Below are 17953 nucleotides of genomic sequence, written 5' to 3' on the forward strand. Positions count from 1 at the left end.
CTGCAACTTGAAACATATGAAGATTTTGGAAAAATTCAAAGTACCATAACCCATCTTGAAGGTACAATAGCAGCAGTGCAAAGTGATTTGGCAAATGTACTAGAATCCAGATTGCCTGGGATTGTAGATACCCTTGTCAGTGTCCAGCACCAAATCACAAAGCTTGAAAACCTCAACACCGAATCTGAACTATCTCATTTTCATCACTTGATCGATGATATCCAAACAAAACTTGAAATTTTACAGCAATCAACACCCTCTCAGGCAGATATAGCCCTGCTCCAAAATGCTATGCAAAATGTGGCTGATGCTTCTGAATTAAACAATGTGAAATTGGCACTTGAATCTTTGCAGAATACTGTAGCAAATCTGCCCACATCACAGGAACTTAAAAATATAAAGAGAGCAGTGAATCGCATATTGAAATCAGAAGATATCAAGAATATCCAGGCAGAGATCAAACAACTCACTCAGACAGTGGCTATTCTTCCAACCAATCAACATATTAATGAACTGCATGCCCTGTTTGAGGATATCAGAAGACAGGTCCATGATCTTACTGCTCAAAATTCAAAATTGGCAGTTATTGAAAATTTGCAACAAATTGTAGCTAATATCAAGCAACAGCTAGGGACCATGGCATCCAATCAAGCAAATGCTCTGTCTGTTTTTGCCACCCAGCTTCAAGAAATTGTGCAACAATACAAGAGACTTGCTGTGGACATAAAAATCAAGCCAGGCCATGATGATGTTGTTAGGACCATCAATGAGCACCTTGAATCTGTAACAAGTAGATTGCTTACAGCAGAAAAAGAAATAACCGGCATAATCGAGAATCCAAAACATACAGTAATTCTTGAATTGTACAGCATCCCCAACAAAGAATATGATTCTCCATTTACACCAGGTGGCAAAATATATATGCTGTCCCCTGCACAATTTTATTACCAGTTTTTTGTTGGGGGCACATTGAGACCAATCAAGATCAAATATTGGCTTCAACCACAGGCACACCACTACCCCACCTTATCAATAACAAATGCTGACAACAAAGTAAAAATCACCAGTGTAGAGTTAGAGGATTTTACAGATCCCAATACATTAGAAACAGCCTATACTGAAGATGATGGCACTTTGGAATTTAAAATACAAATAGGGGACAAATTATATTTAGAAAATCCTGCAGTATCAGCTGCTGAACACCCTATAGTTGCAATATTCTTGTTTTCATATTATGTCTAGACAAATTATTGTTGATGAATTACACAGACAAGCCCGACATAATTATAAGAGACTCCCAGTAGTCACAAAAGGCATAGATGATTTATGGCAGAGCAACTTGATTGAGTTGTCAAGTGGGCAGTTGAAAAACTTAGACAAAATCAACAAGGGCTACAAGTATCTATTCACTGTGATAGACACATTTTCAAAATTTGCCTGGGCTGTGCCACTCAAATCCAAGACTGGAGCATGTGTTACAGAAGCCATCAGGACAATCATCAATCAGAGTGGAAGATCACCGCGCTATTTGCAAACAGATAATGGCAAAGAATTTTATAATTCTGTGTTTCAACAATTTATTAAAAGCCAGGCAATAAAACATTACTCGAGTTACAGTGACCTCAAAGCCTCAATTGTAGAGAGATTCAACAGAACCTTAAAAAATCTTATGTATAAACAATTTACCCTCCAAGGTAATTATAAATGGATTAATATTCTTCCAGAACTTCTACATAAATATAACAACTCGGTCCATTCTACAATCAACATGAAACCCTCTGAAGTAACTTCATCTGATGAGCAAAAATTGATCAGGACTGTTTATTATCCTAGATACCAGCCAACAACAAGAAAGGCCAAATACAGGGTGGGTGATCAAGTAAGAATCAGCAAATATAAGCATTTATTCAAAAGAGGCTTTACAAGAAACTGGAGCACTGAATTATTTACAGTGCTTCAAGTTAAACCCGGGACCCTTAACACATATATAATAAAGGATCACAGAGGAGAAATTCTCAAAGGCCGATTCTATGAACAAGAGCTCAGCAAAACTAAACAGCCTGACACATATCTCATAGAAAAAATCATCCGCAGAAAAGGCAACAAGTTATTTGTCAAATGGCTAGGACTCCCAGAACACAGCTGGATCGATGCAAACAAAATAATAATATGAGCACCTGGGATGTTATAAAGAGGCTGCCAGAACCTGAACAACAGAATAAGAGAAATGGCAACTTGCTGCCTGATAATATTAGGTGTCTTATTGTTGGGCCATCGGCTTGTGGTAAAACTACACTAATGGTTGATAATTTTTTATTGGCACCCAACAGGTTAGACTGGAAAAACAGGCATTTGTATGTCTTCTCTAAGAGCTTAGAACAATTAAAATATCAGCAGCTGATGAAGCTATATGATGGATTGGATATAGCCACTTTTGAACCAGATGTTAAGCCACTCCATGAATGTCTCGATAATTCTGTTGTTGTGTTTGATGATATTATACTGGATAATCAAAACAAGGTTAGAAATTTCTTTACACAGGGCCGGCACAAAAACATTGATTGCTTCTACCTCGCACAGACTTTTTCTAAAATACCGAAGCAGCTGATCCGAGACAACAGCAATTTTATATGTGTGTTTCATCAAGATCATACCAACCTCAAACACATACATGATGAATATGTAGGTGGGGACTTGAGCTACAATGATTTTTCTAAATTTTGCAGCAGGTGCTGGAACCAGGACAGTTATGGGTTTGTCACTCTTGATATGACAAGAACACCCAATAGTGGAAAATACAGAAATAAAATCAACAATTTTCTAGACATTGAAATATAAATAAATAAACATGAAAAGGCCAATCATTGATGATCTTAAATTAAGAGATTATCTTGTAAAAAGATTTAAGGGATGGAAATCAGAGAACCGAGGAATTTATGAAAAACACAAACAAGCAGAACAGCCCGTAATTGATGCTATTAATAATTTAGGTAAGAATATCAAAACTGTTACAGAGCAGAATCAAAATTTGATCACAGAGCTTGTGCCTGTAGCTGCAAGAAACATATTAGATTATCCATTCACCCCACTTTCCAGTATTCATACACCTAGTCCTGTTGCTCCTAGAAGAATTGAAGCTACACAGGATCCTATTGAATTGGGTCTTCTTGCACAAAAATATTTAACCACACCTAAAGACAACAAAGATGAGGTGTTTGGCTTATATGCTGACACAGAGCTTGATGGCAGTATCATACATAGAATTGGCAATTTCAGAGTAACATTTTTGGGAGATGATATAATTGTTTATTCAGAATCTCATCTTGGACAAAGAGGTGGTTTTGTTAAATATCCCGGCACACCTGGATTGTGGGAACTGATGACTAGGAAGAGACCTGGCAGCTATACAGATCAAGATTATGAGCACTACAAAGAAATATTAATAAAATCAGATGCTCTATACCAGAACAATGATCCCACACAAAAAAGAGTCAAGTCTAGCAGTGGAGCAAAATACAACAATTTAATCAAGCCCATATGGTCACAGATCAAGACTGGCAGTGGAATCAAACAATACAACACCCTGCCTAAAGAATTTGTGTGGGTTGATGATGTCAGGAAACTTGTAGATAGGTTGCTGGTCATAGCTGGGGAAGAAAATGCTGGCAACCACAATTTTTACAATGAAAAGGTTGGAATTATGGACATGATAAGCACCAAATTATCTAATTTTATAGTGAATGACACTAAGGGGATTGGATATCTTATAAAAATTATTAATACTCTACCACCTAAATTTTGGAATATTTCTGAGGGTCGGGGCCTGGTTAATGACATTATAAACAAGCTGCCATTTGAACTACACATTCCAGGCTATCAGTATTGTGGTCCAGGCACAAAATTGGATCATAGATTAAACAGAGGGGACCCTGGTGTAAATCCCCTAGATGCTGCTTGTAGAGACCATGACATAGCATACAACACACATACTGATCTAGACAAGAGACGTGTTGCAGACAAGAAATTAGAAGAGGCTGCATTTGGTAGATTTGTAAGCAAAGATGCTTCTTTGAGTGAAAAAATAGCAGCATTGGGAACCACCATAGCTATGAGCACCAAACAAAAACTGGGGTGGGGGCTGTAAATATGTATATAATAAACCTAGGATGAAGGCCAAGGGTGTTATGTATCAAATACCTTATGGAGGTCTCAAATCTCTTAAAACTATTGATAGTCTTTTGACCAAAAAGCAGCACAAGAAAAAAAGCTCTTGTATTGCAAAGGGGCATGGTATGAAATTGTTGCTTAGTACCCCCCAATTAAAAAAATTACAACAATCTAGAAAAAAATCACATGTGGGGGGATTTATATTTACTATCCCGGCCATCTTAGCTGCTCTCGGGGCTGTTGGGAGCTTGGCTGGGGGATCAGCTGCCATAGCAAAAACAGTAATAGATGCCAAGAAAAATAGGGCAGAATTAGATGAGCAGAGGCGCCATAACCTGGCCATGGAGAAACAAGGCAAAGGTGTTAAGAGAGCCATGAATAAGTTTAAAAAAAACAAGAGCCGCTTACAAACCAAGATATTGAAGCTTTAATCAAGCCACTTGGCATCAAACATTTTAGGGGTGTGTACATGTCTGATTCTTTACCGGAACAACCACTCAACAAAGAGTGTGGCATTGTTAATTTGGATAAGTACAAAAATCAGGGCACTCACTGGATCTGTTATCTTAAATATTTAAAAGATGAGGCATTTGTGTTTGATTCATTTGGAGGTATTCCACCTGAAAATTTAATAAAATATTTAAAATCACCTAATCTTTATTACAATAATACCCGTGTTCAAAATTTCAAAGATGTTAATTGTGGACATCTGTGTTTATCTGTTCTCAGATATATGTCTCAAATAAATAAACCAACAATTGAAAATTTTCAAAAAGCCTTGTGGTATCTGAAACATCATGGGGGTATTCCATCTCACCAGCCAAAATTCAATATTGAAACTCAAATTGCATGATGACATAGTGTATCCCAAAACAATAGCTCTCAGAGCATTTTACGGCATGTACCTGATCCCCAATATTACACACCACAACAACAAAATTGCAGTAGGGGATCAAAAAATTGTCATCACTCCAGGGCAGTATAATCTGTCCACTCTAAAAGCTCAATTACCCAGAGGTGTAGTGTTAAGTCAAAATTCTGTCACTCACAGAGTAGAGATTGTATCTGCCACAGAAACAGTGGATCTGGGTACTATAGGAGAGCTGTTAGGCTTTGAGAACAACACAAAACTTGAACCGGGCATCAAACACACTGCTATGAATATACCTAAATTCTTAGCCATAGAGACTCTGAATATTCACTGTAATGTGGCTGAGGGTATGATCACCAATTCAAATGGCATAGGCACTCACAAACAAACTGGCATCATTGCAACATTCAAACCTAATTCCGAATTTATGGAGCCCATCATCTACAATCCATCCCCAACATTATATTTTCCTGTGTGCCATAATAGAATAGATAACATTGAGTTGATGGTCACTAATGAAAAAGAAGAATTAGTTGATTTTGCTGGAGCCACAACAACTGCAATCATAGAGATTAATATTTAAATAAAAATACATACAATGGAAAATATTGAGAGTTATGAGCTACAATCGTTCCCCCCAAACAGGAGGACATTTGCAAATTTAAATCAACCCAACACAGAAATTGAGGTTGATCTTGATGTAGGGGATGGATTTATACACCCTCACAGAGCAGATCTATACATCAAATTTGATGTTGTAAAGCTCGATGGAACAGATTATCCGGCAAATTCAAATATAAGATTAGTAGATAATTTTGTGCCGCATCTGTTCTCTGAAATTGAGATCAGAAAGCATGGCGTTGTTATAAACAGAATAGATTATACCGGCATTACCTCCACAGCTTTGGCCACACTAAAATTATCCAAAACCGAGGCTTCTTACTACAGAATCGGTGGATTTGAAGCTGGTGATAAAATATTATCTAAAAACCACACAGTGCTGTTCCCTATGCGCCTGTTGCCAGGATTCTTCTCAGATTACAAAGATATCATGTGGAAGGGTGGGTTAAGAATTACATTTAGAAGAGCTGCCAATGATAATAATGCTTTGATGAGGTACAGTACAATAAACTCTACCGGGGAAGCTCTGCCTAATACCCTACCAGATGCAGGCAAGTGCATTATTCAGACTATGGAGCTAAGAATCCCTGTTGTTGAATATGAGGCCAGCTATGCTCTTAAATACAAAGCTGATATCCTAAAAAATCCACAGGTTCCTCTGCAATTTTATACATATCAATCTGTACAGAAGCCCGCATCTGGTACCTATTATGAGTTTGATGCCACAAATTCATTCTCCAGTATTCAATACGACATGCCGGATTTTGTGGTAGTATTGTTTCAGACTGGAAGACACAACAATCAGGAAAAAAATTCAAGTAAATTTGATAGCTGCAACATCAAGAACATATATCTTAAAAATGGCAGAAATGAGGTATTTCCTAGAGAAAATTACAATTTAGACATTTCCAAGGATGATTTCCTCAAATTATATGAGGCTTTTTCGGCATTCAAAAGGGTCACTACAGGCAATACTGACATGTATTACACACCAGATGAATTCAAGGCACAGAGACCCATGTTTGTAATCAACACTTCAAAAAGGAAACAAGTTGTGGTGAATGACAGGACAAACATTAAAATTATCTGTGAATTCCATGAGGGATTACCTGATGACACCATATGTAGTGTTATTCTCATAGGTGAAAAATCATATGTTTATGATGTAAGAAATGAGAGGGTCACAGAGCAATTCTAGAAATCCGATTCAAACATAAAAGCCCTTTGATTATAAAACAACACTTTGCTGTCAGAGAGGCCCCAGACACTCTACCAGCTTTGAAACCTCAACTGTATTATCAGCTAGCAGTGAATATCTTATGTGTGGGCAGTTGTATATATTTCAATCTTATATCAGGACTCGAACCCAAAGCCCCTGATTACAATGCAACAATATTAACACTTCTCAATATGGAATATGCCCACATTTTACTGGGTTCTGAGACCTTAATACAGACAAAATTGGATTTTGAACTGCCATAATATTTTCTAAGTCTTTGCCTAGGCTCATATTATCAGAATAGAATTGCTTTCAGCATGAAGGGGGGCAGTTTATTGCCACTGTGTGAAAATATGTATTTTTATCTCAATAATCTTTGTTGCACTTTTACATGTTGCAGACATGTTACACTTTTTCCCCTGTCGCACAGAAAGATTAATGGCCCCTTCAGTGAATCGCATAGAAAAATCATTAATGTTCCCTTCTAGCGTGTAGATTTTATCTCTTGCGTGCCGGCAAAACATGCAAACAATTAATTATGTTTGCCCGCTCTTCTCCTATTGTATGGCTGAGCGGGTAGTTATAAAACATGAAAAAATAAGAAAACTGAGAAATTCAGTTTTTATACAATATATTGTTGTAAAACACTTTTTACCAGGTTTTCAGATCTGGGAGTTGTATATCAACTAGGAATAATTATTCTCAAAATCTCACGTGTGGAGATATTATTTTGCCACATATATTTCAATCTCTCAGAACTCAAACCCAAAAGCCTCCTGATTACAAGACAACAATATTAACATTTTGCCATCAGGGGAGGTTTCACATTTTATGAGGACTCAAACCCGAACCTTTTGATTACAAGGCAATAAAAACCATGCACCACACTCTACTGGGTCTCAGAACCCAATAAATATCAATTCAAGATTCCTGGGATTTTGACAGAAAAACACACTATAAACAATAAGATGATAAGAGAACTTGGCATAGTTTTAAGTATAGACAAATCAATCTGAGGGGAGCTCTTCTTTTCTGAAAAATGCCCGAGGGCATTTTTACAAAAATCTTGGATTAGACGGGGTACCACACTAGAGCAAAAAGCTCATATGGGCATGTTGAGCAAGTTTTAAGTATAGCCAAAGCTGCTGGAGGGGAGCTCTTCCTTTCTGGCGCTGGTTGTACCACAAATACCACTACTCTTGTACATGGAACAGTTGATTAATATGATATTTGACATTTGATTTATCATAACTGGTAAAAAACAAGTGCACTTCCAATCAATTTACAATTCACTATTTGATATCGCTGTGTAGACAACAATGAAATTAATATAAACTATAAAGGATGGATAATATTTAGTAATCGGAACTCGACGTGCCATTTTAACTGGCGAGCAAAACGAAATATGCCACGAGAAGTAACTGGACCATAAAATTTGATTGCAGTGCAGATGTTCATACGAACAGTCTCCACAATACCCTGAATTCTAACCCTCCGCAATAATTCCGAGTTTTCGGCTCATCGCCCCCCCCCCCTCCCACCCTCGAAAGAGTCCACCCCCAAAAAGGCCAAGCACGGCGAAGTCGGTTGCCGCGGTGTAGCAAGCGAATGCGTGGGTCTCCGTCTCCCTACCTCTGCCTGAAATGCGAGCGAGCGAAGGGTGCATGTTGACAGGAAAAGATGTCCTGTACGACTGGACAAAATAAAGACGTTTGCCAACACCGCTTTCTCCCCTTTCACACTAGCACAAGTGGAGACGAAAAGTCTTGGGTTCCTCAAGTCCAAACTCTAGTCGGAGCGACTTTAAGTTAGTCAGCTACTTGCATGAAAATATGCCCACGAGACTCTACCTCCATCCCCTCCAGTACACACACAAGCCTATCAAATTGGTAGACTTTAGGATTCTTCGGGTGTTCTATTGTGTTAGTCTCAAGATAAGACTCTCATCTAATAATCATTTAGATCGGTATTGATGCTAAAACCATTTTCGTCCTCTTCCTCTTCTAAGAGAACCAAACCCAACTTGCCTAACCTAACACCCACAGATTATTTATCACCCCCAAAAAACTAACAGCCAATGGACATGCTTGAAAAGGTTGTAGCAGCAATTACTACCAATCATTTACCTTCATTGCTGTGTCTTGTAATCAGGGGGTCCCGGGTTCGATACTTGGTGGAGGCACATGGTGGTTTGGATTCCTCTTTAGCCTTACTGTGCATAAAGTGGACGTAAAACACCAAATCAATCAACCAACCAAGTTTATTGCTGCATTTAGAAGTGTTGACAAATAGCGTTAAAGAACCAAAGACATGGATGCCTTTTTTGCTGGGTTCAGCATGAATTTACTTGTCTGCCATCCACAGTTAACTTGAAAAGGTACAGGAATGCAGTGAAAAGAAACTGCATGTTATTAACATTGTTTCCCAATAGCCATAATCGCCTCCGTGAGGTTATAAACCTGCATGCTTTTACATCTTATCAAGAGACCCGCAACTGAGGAACCCTCTTTTCTTTTACGACACCCTAGCAGAAAACATTCACGCTCGCGGTAGCGCGCTAAGCCGGAATAGCACCCCCTCTACTGTGACAACACAGGAGCAAGTCGCATTCAGCGTGTACTGCAAGGAAAGAGCCTCCCTCTACGATGTTGTCGGGTGGAATGTTTTGTTTCCTCACTTTTGAAGTCACCCGTTGAGTAAGGCAGAGCGAGCGGGAAGTGTAAGTTCCAAATACGTGTGGCAACGTCGCAAAACACGTCCAACTGTATCGCTGTCGCCGCAGAGCGGGAGTGGAAATTTTGCTTGAACAATCAGTGTTGCCAAACACGGTTGTTAAAAAGAACTGCATTGTAATTAAAATGGGGTTAAGAATTGCGATCAAGCTGTTAACTTTGAGAAGTATAAACAATTGTCTCCGTGTTCTATGACTAGGGATCATGTGTTGGAATTCCTTACGAGTATAGGGAGCTTCCAGACCGAAGCGAAAAGCGACACGTATCACTTGGAAACAGATATTAGATAATAAATGCAACATTTCGAAACTTTCGAAGCGACATGACAAGGTGCACGTCTCCCGTCGCGTCGTTCTGGTCTGGTGGTGTCTGCTGGTAGAGCAGCTGCCGTGAATGCTTTCTTATATTCTTAAGAGGTTCGTGTTGCTTGTTACTTCGGTGTGAAACCCCTAGTTGCGCCTCAATTCGGTCTGAAACCTCCCTGTTGAACTTTCGTACCGATGCGACAACTAGCTGTTGGAAACCAAAATTCTGAAATAAATAAAACTTTCGAATAAATGCGACACGACAATCAACACGTGTCGCTTGCATGTTTCTCGCACTGGACCGTTATCGTGTTGCCTCGGTCTGGTGGGCATGCTTACAGAGAGATTCAAACCGAAGCGACAGGAAACAATTAGCACACGACGCCGGAAAGTAACGCTGAAGATTTACACAGAATTGACAAGCGACAAGAAAGACGTGACACTTCAGTTCACAAGAAAGCATTCACTGCAAAAGCCTGAACACCAGACCTACACGATCCAATTCACGATATTGAGAAACGGAAGCAACAGGAGAGACGTGCAACTTGTTCTGCTTCTTCGTTTCAAAATGTTGCATCCTTGTTTCTAAGCGACACATGTCGCTTTCCGCTTCTGTAAGTCATGAATGTCATGCATTGTGTCGCCTTGTTCGTTTTTCATTTACATTTGAGAAACGTTCTTGCTTGTAGACTGGGGTACAGTACTTGTGTCACTTGTCACTTCGATGTGAACACCCCTCCCTTTTGCCTGATCGCTTGTCGCTTTGGTCAGAAATCTCCATTCTTATTTATTTATGTTAATAAAAATAATAATTCATTTTCCCAGAGCAATTCATTTTTCTTCATCATGCCCGAAAGGAGACAAGTAACGAGTTTTTACTGATAACATCTGATAACTCTGATCTTTGTTTCTTGGCTATGGAAGAATGGTTTAACTGCAGCATTTACAAGTATTATAGTAAAACCCAACTGAAAATTTGTTATAGGCACATAAGAAAGGGTCACATTTGGAGGAAGAAATTATATTGTGGCATTTTTTTTTTATTGTAGGATTAAAGCCGACCCTCGTGGTGGAGTGGTTAGCACATCGCAGTACGACGCCAGGGGTCTCGGGTTCGAATCCCTGTTTGGGCATAGATGTTTGTGAGAGTCGATTCATCAATTTCAAATATCATCACTCATTCCCAATCTTTGCAAATTAGCCAAAAGTGGCACAAAAAGCGAAGTAAAATAAAGCACATCAATTACAATTACAATTGTAGTATTAAAAGATAATAGAAAAACAGATCTGGCTCCAAAGTTTTAAGTTAGCAACATTGACGACTCGGGAGCAACGGAACGGCCAGACGAGCGGGGAAGCCCGTCGTCCGCGGAACGAACATTTCCTCGCTCCTCAACCCCCTGCGATGTTCGGTACCAATACATGCGAAATAGATCCAAGATTTTACACACACACACTTCCTGGTCCCAAGAGATGCGATTAAACACCACACTTTTGCACAGACGTGAAGCTTCAAGAGCTGGCAGAGTTTAACACACACGTTAACACACAAATCGAACAAATAGGGACTTTTTGGTTCCTTCGAAATACTTCGCGTACATGTCGAAAGGGGTCTCAAGAGTCTCGCAATGGCCTTCTCGCTGTTGGGACCGGCAAAAAGTCCCAACAATTTTTTTGGTCCCATTAAGAAAGGTGTTTAAACATACGCCGGTTCCCACAAGAATATATCTGCGTACTCACACACACACACACACACACACACACACATTTACTTCCGGTCCACTTCCGGTCCACTTCCGGTCCACTTCCGGTTTGCCTACTTCCGGTCCACTTGTGGCCTATTTCTGGTTTATTTATATTGCATCATGTTTTGCAACAAATTATTACCCAATATTAAGCAATAAATTATTAGACATTTGTTATATTCTGATTGGCTTATTGTTTCAGATGCTTTCAATGCGGTCTGTGCTTAGGCTATATAAAGAGATTTTGCATTGCATATCAGCCAGTATTGTGAGAGTTGTTGAAGTGTAAGGGTGTGTTGTTGCAGTGCTGCTCATATTTTTTTAAACACAAAAATATTGCAAATTTATATAAATTGAATTACAAATCTATTTGATTTAATAGACAGAATTTTTGACAACCTGTCATAGGTTTATTAAGTATAGAGTTTTGATTTGAACCCCAAGAAATTTTATATAAATACCGAAGCCAAAAATATTCACACACATACACACACACACACACTAAATATACAAAACACACTGCTGAACCCAACTGATATTTTTTATTAAGCATAGAATTTTGATTTGAATCCCAAGAAATTTTATATAATAAACCAACAACAAAAATGGCAAATCAAAAATATTGTAATCAATCCAATGAGAATATATCCAGCCCCAATTGGGTTAAGCACCAAAAGAATTGTAATCCAGATAAAAGCAGAATTCTCACAAAAATATGTCCAAAATGCCATAGAAAATATAACATGAAATATTTCTCTTATACTTGTTCTGCACAGTCATCAACATTTCCAAACAAAATTGATTGGAAATATTTGTTTGATTGCCCTGTATAACTTAGATTGCAAGGCCATATTTTGTAATTTTCTAGACCAGGAGCTAGACCCTGTGCACCAGAAACAGGCCATAAAATGCCTCTCCATAAATTATGTGAGCATCATGGAGCACACAATACACTTTACAATTTTGAGAATTTCAATTTAAATTCAGGAACAAGAGATTTGGATTTGATGTATCTGGAAATAATGTTTGCATCTTGAATCAACCTGCAAATAATATTACATGTTAGGCTGGGTTATCTCAACAGCAGAGGCATGCAGCTTAGTGGTTTCCCGCACTCACACTCTGTAAATACATTCCATGCTTTTATTATCCTATTAAAGCACCCAATGCTGCAATTTTTAAATTTTTGCTGAAGAAGATACATGATTATCTCAGTCATGTTCAACATCTGAGAATTGTTTGCATCAAAATATTGCAGGTGATGATTGAAATCTGCACCACTGTACAACATTCCACTATCTGTTGTGACAAATTCTGCCCCCTGGAACCTGTCCAGATGCATCATCAAAAATCTGAAATGTTTCCAGTTTGAGCTCTGATTGGGAAGGATCTCAAAATCATAGAATCTCCCCACACTTGCATGATTTGAAAACCATCCTCCATAATAGGAAAATCAATATTATAATAATAAAAAAAACAACAAACTGTCCCACAATTCTCCTTCAAGAATTATACTTGTGGCACTCAAAATCAGTGATGTATTTCAAGTTTAGATAATTGAATTTTTGTGTGCTGTTCAGGGTCCAGCGGAACTCTGTTTCATTATTGATTGAAAATAAATCATACTCTGAGAGTGTTGAGAATCTAATTTTGAAATTAGGAAGAAGAGATTCAGATCTAATTGTAATAGGTTCCGTGCCGATCAACCAGCACCATCTCTCCCTTACGTTTCCTTGTTTCTCCAATTTCAGGGGGAGTCCTTTCAGGGCTGCCAATATTCCTATCAGCACATATCAACAGGTGAATGACTATGAAGAGCGACGCATAGCGTTACGCAAAATTAGGAAGGAAAACATAACAACTGATGAGGGAAAACGCTCAAAATCAAAATAAAACAAAAACCATCCTTTTAAAATCATCATTGCGTAGCTGCATGGCTGGGGAGAGACCTGCGCTCGATCGCCAGCTCTAAACTTCGAAGGAGACGAAGAAAGTGAGCGGAAACATCCATCGCGACACTTTAGGCTGCTCTCATACTGAACTAGGCTTTGTGGCGGTTCCTCTCTCGAACCATTAGGTCACCCTCTGTCGTCAGCGTCCTCGAGCATAAATCGCCTTCGAAAAACTATACAATCGCAGCTATTACATTTAAAAAAAAATCACGAAGACAAAGCGTCCATCCTCATCTTTACCTTCCTATTTCTTTCAATCACCTTTCAATATCCTATGTCATCTGTTTCTTCACCTCGTCTAAAACTCAGTGGGCTAATGGGATACTCTGACCCCTCTCAGGTACGGGTATAGTAGTAGAAATACGTGGGATATGAAGCTTCGACTGTACTAAATCATTTGACAGGCTATGGAAAAGGGAGATTTTATAAATGAATAACATCTATTTCCGAAGAAAGGTCTGCGTCTTCCGTAGGCTTCTTTATGGGCAATTATTTTCCTGTAGATGGTTTATTTTTAAGATACTTTTATAAATTTACATCTTAGTTACAGATCTCCATAAATAAAGGACAGAACAGATTTCTTTCTTATAATTAAATCTACGCGACTTTTGCAGTTTATTTACATAATATGGATCAAGCTGTCATATCAGTTATATACAGACGACCAGGCGCTTGCTTGGAACTTTATGAACGCTCCTTGCCATAATGAAGCATAACTTTGTCGTGACTGGCGAAGGTTTTAAGTATTGATTCCGATTTTGATATAAATTGGACATTATGGTCTGGCTTCAAGATATCTGCAAAAATACAAACTGCTATAATTCGTAAAATATTAGAGACATCGACTTGATATCGGGTATGGCAACATGTTAGCATGTTCACAGGGCGAAACCTAACCATGCCAGATATCAATAATGAATAACCTGATCAATAAATAATAATCATGGAGACGAAATAATCTTAACTTATTCTTCCGTATGATGGCATGTTAGCATGCCCACAGGGCGAACCTACTCATACGGCAGAATAACATTAAGTCCTGTTGCATAATGCATATATTACGTATAAGTTTCGAAGAGATGAAACTGAACTATCACAAAGGTTGAAAGAAATCGTAAATTAACTTATTCTAACGCATGGTGACATGTGAGCATGCCCACAGGGCGAACCTACCCATGCGTCAGAATTACAGTAAGTTCTGAGTCGAAATTTAACATTATTTTGTGAAGATTTTATTTAAAATTTCAGGAAACTTCAAAATAATGTTGAAATGAACTTATTCTTTCGTATGGTGACATGTTAGCATGTCCACTGGGCGAACCTACCCATACGACAGAATAACTATGTCTCTAAGCTAATTTGGGAACGAAGACTGAGTTCTTGAACCCTCCCATAAAGGTAGCTGAGTGTTTAAGATGTTAATCCATCGGAGTCGGTGATGAAAATGCCCCAGAATTAGGTTCCGTAACTGTATTTATACCCCTGCATGTCAAGCAGAGCGCCTCCCGTGACACAAAAGATAAACATAGCTACAGCTGTGATATGCAGAACTAATTTGTGTATAATGGAAATATTCTAAAGATTAAACAGTATGTTCCATAAGGTTCATTTTTCTATGTCTAAAACAACAATTATGATCCTTGAAGTTTCTATAATATTCTCTACTATAAAGTTGTCACATTCTTAAAAACTTCTTTCCAATGTCCATAAGGCTTATATTACTAATAACTCCAACTGAAAGTTAGCTCTTATGCCTTTCATAATACAAGTAGTTTGATTCTAAAACTGAGAACACATACTTTTGACTAATTGTCAACAATGAAAGCTTTTGCTTTCAAGAAGCTTGCAAATAACAAATTCTAAACTTCTCGAATGATAGAATTAGGTCATTAGTTCAAATATTAAATAACTCATCTTTCATAACGTTTTTAACAGTGAATATATAAAAAGTAAAATAATTAAGAATAATATTAAATATGACCGAATCCTTGATATGGTGCGGGAGGATCATATCATAATATATTTTGCAACATATCTTCTGTCAAAAAATGACATGAGCATTGATCCTATTGTGCACCTACACAATTGTGGAGAGCAATCATGTAGATATAAATAGAAATTGTACATGGCTCTGTGTACCTCCCGATCAGAATTTGAGGTTGAGATTTGAAGATTGCAAAAAAATGCAGTTTAAAGGTTCAAAATATCTCAAATCATGAAATTTTATCTTCAAACTCAGCAAATACAGAATAATCTCATTTGCATTTATGACCCCTGAGATATATTTTTCTCTTCTAACAAAATCCGCACCAGAAAACACCAAGCCTGTACTGTGGTTACAAATTCAAAATCATCATAGGATTTCAAATAAGTATCATAATTTAAATGTTTCCAGTTCTCAGATATGTCAAATGGGATATGAAAACAATACATTGATTCAAAATATTTTGTTGTGAACCAATATTGTTTTCTGTAACAATCATAAAAACCTACAAACAGCCCAACAATTCTCCTGTGCTACAGATATATGTATTTTTCCTTCTTGCCCAACAATCCCAGATGTATGCATCCAAATTCATGGTCACTGTCAAGCACCCACCTAAATTCTGTCTCGTTTCTAACTGCAAACACATCATATTCACATAAATCGGAAAATGCAAGCTTGAACCTTTCCAACAGTGATTCCGATTGTATATATTGTGACAAATTCCTTCTCTCAAAAAACATTGCAACAAGTGCTGTGTGTTATCCTTCTAAAACAATGACACATTCAAAAGTGCAATGCTGTAATTTCCAAATCACACTGCCCGGGATACATGTTTGCTGAACAATATTGCAAAATTGGAACTGTAGCAACTATGTATGTATTATTGGTAGCTTAGATAATTGTTCCCCACACCTGCATGTTTTATTCCAAGAGGTTTTGTCTAGGCACATTGCAAGGCACTTACTGCTGCAATTTCTGAATTTTTGCCTCAGAAAATACAGAACAAGCTTATTCAGGCATTTGTGCTTTATATACCCAACAAGATCCGGGTGGAAATCATCTGCACTGAACAAGTGCCCATCATCTGTGGTCACAAATCTCGCTGAAATTTGTATATTTTGAAAATTTGTTCATGCCTGTCTTAAAATCTTCAAGTCGATACAAATTGCCCTCATCTGTGGTGACATATTCAATATGATTCAGGGGTAGAGGTACAGAAATTCTGTTGGTGATATTATAGTGGATCCAGTTTAGACTCTGTGGCATAATTATGTCCATTCTGTACACAAAACAATTCTCATTGCAATTGTTGTACCAGTAATCATCATACATTGCCAATCCACAATGCCAATAATAATACTCTACAGAATAATGCACAAAAAATCCAACAATTCTTTTGCATGTATTGAACATGGATATTTCAAATCTTATTAGGGATTTCAGGGACAGGTAGTGAAAGGCAAAATCACTTGAAAGCACCTATTGCATTTCAGTTTCATTCCCAACAGAGAACAGGTCATGCTCGGACAGATTCAAGAACCTAAGCCTGAAATCCCCAATAAGTGATTGTGATTTGATGTATTTTGAAATTGCTCTTCTGTCAAAAAAATTCTGCATATTTAATAATTACACACTGGCATGAATATGCAAGGAACAGAATCATGAAAACCCATTACTCAATGCATTCCGATACAGCCTCATTGTTTATGATTGTTGCAAATTATGAGATGAAACTGTTTTTATGTGATTCAAGGCCCATCAAAGATATTACACAGTGAACAATTACAGTGTCACTTGTATCATCCAAAACAAATATTGTATATGAGATGGGGTAATTTTTTCAATTTAATATATTCCAATCTGTCAAGTTGCATGAAGCACTCAACTGCAAGAACCCTCTCGGTGTTATTTTTTGCTGTTCTGAAAAGGTGGTAGCATGAAACAATGGCATTTACAGATTCTGAATTGTATATAATTTTTGTAGAGAAACAATCAACATAGTTGATAGAGCTCATATAATTAGATTTTTCTGCTGAGGACTTGGAATTTTTGATGAATGCATATCCTATATTCTCTATGTATTCATATGTGATGATATTATCAGGTGCTCTGTCCTGAAATTCTACAAAATATATTTTTGTTGTTCCTACAAGGGTCATAACATAAAAATCATCATAGTACCCAACCTCCTGAGCAACTGATTGTATTTGTGGGTATTGAGCTTGAACAGATTGATCTTATTTTCAGGGGGGCTCACAATGTTGTCACAGAACCTGAGGATCCCATCACTGCTCAGGGATGTGCTTAGCTCAGGTCTGAAAATCTTGTTGACATAACATTTTGTGCCTTTATTT

This window comes from Lepisma saccharinum, chromosome 26 (genome assembly GCF_977018435.1).
Source record: "Lepisma saccharinum chromosome 26, izLepSacc3.1, whole genome shotgun sequence".
Taxonomy (NCBI): Eukaryota; Metazoa; Arthropoda; class Insecta; order Zygentoma; family Lepismatidae; genus Lepisma; species Lepisma saccharinum.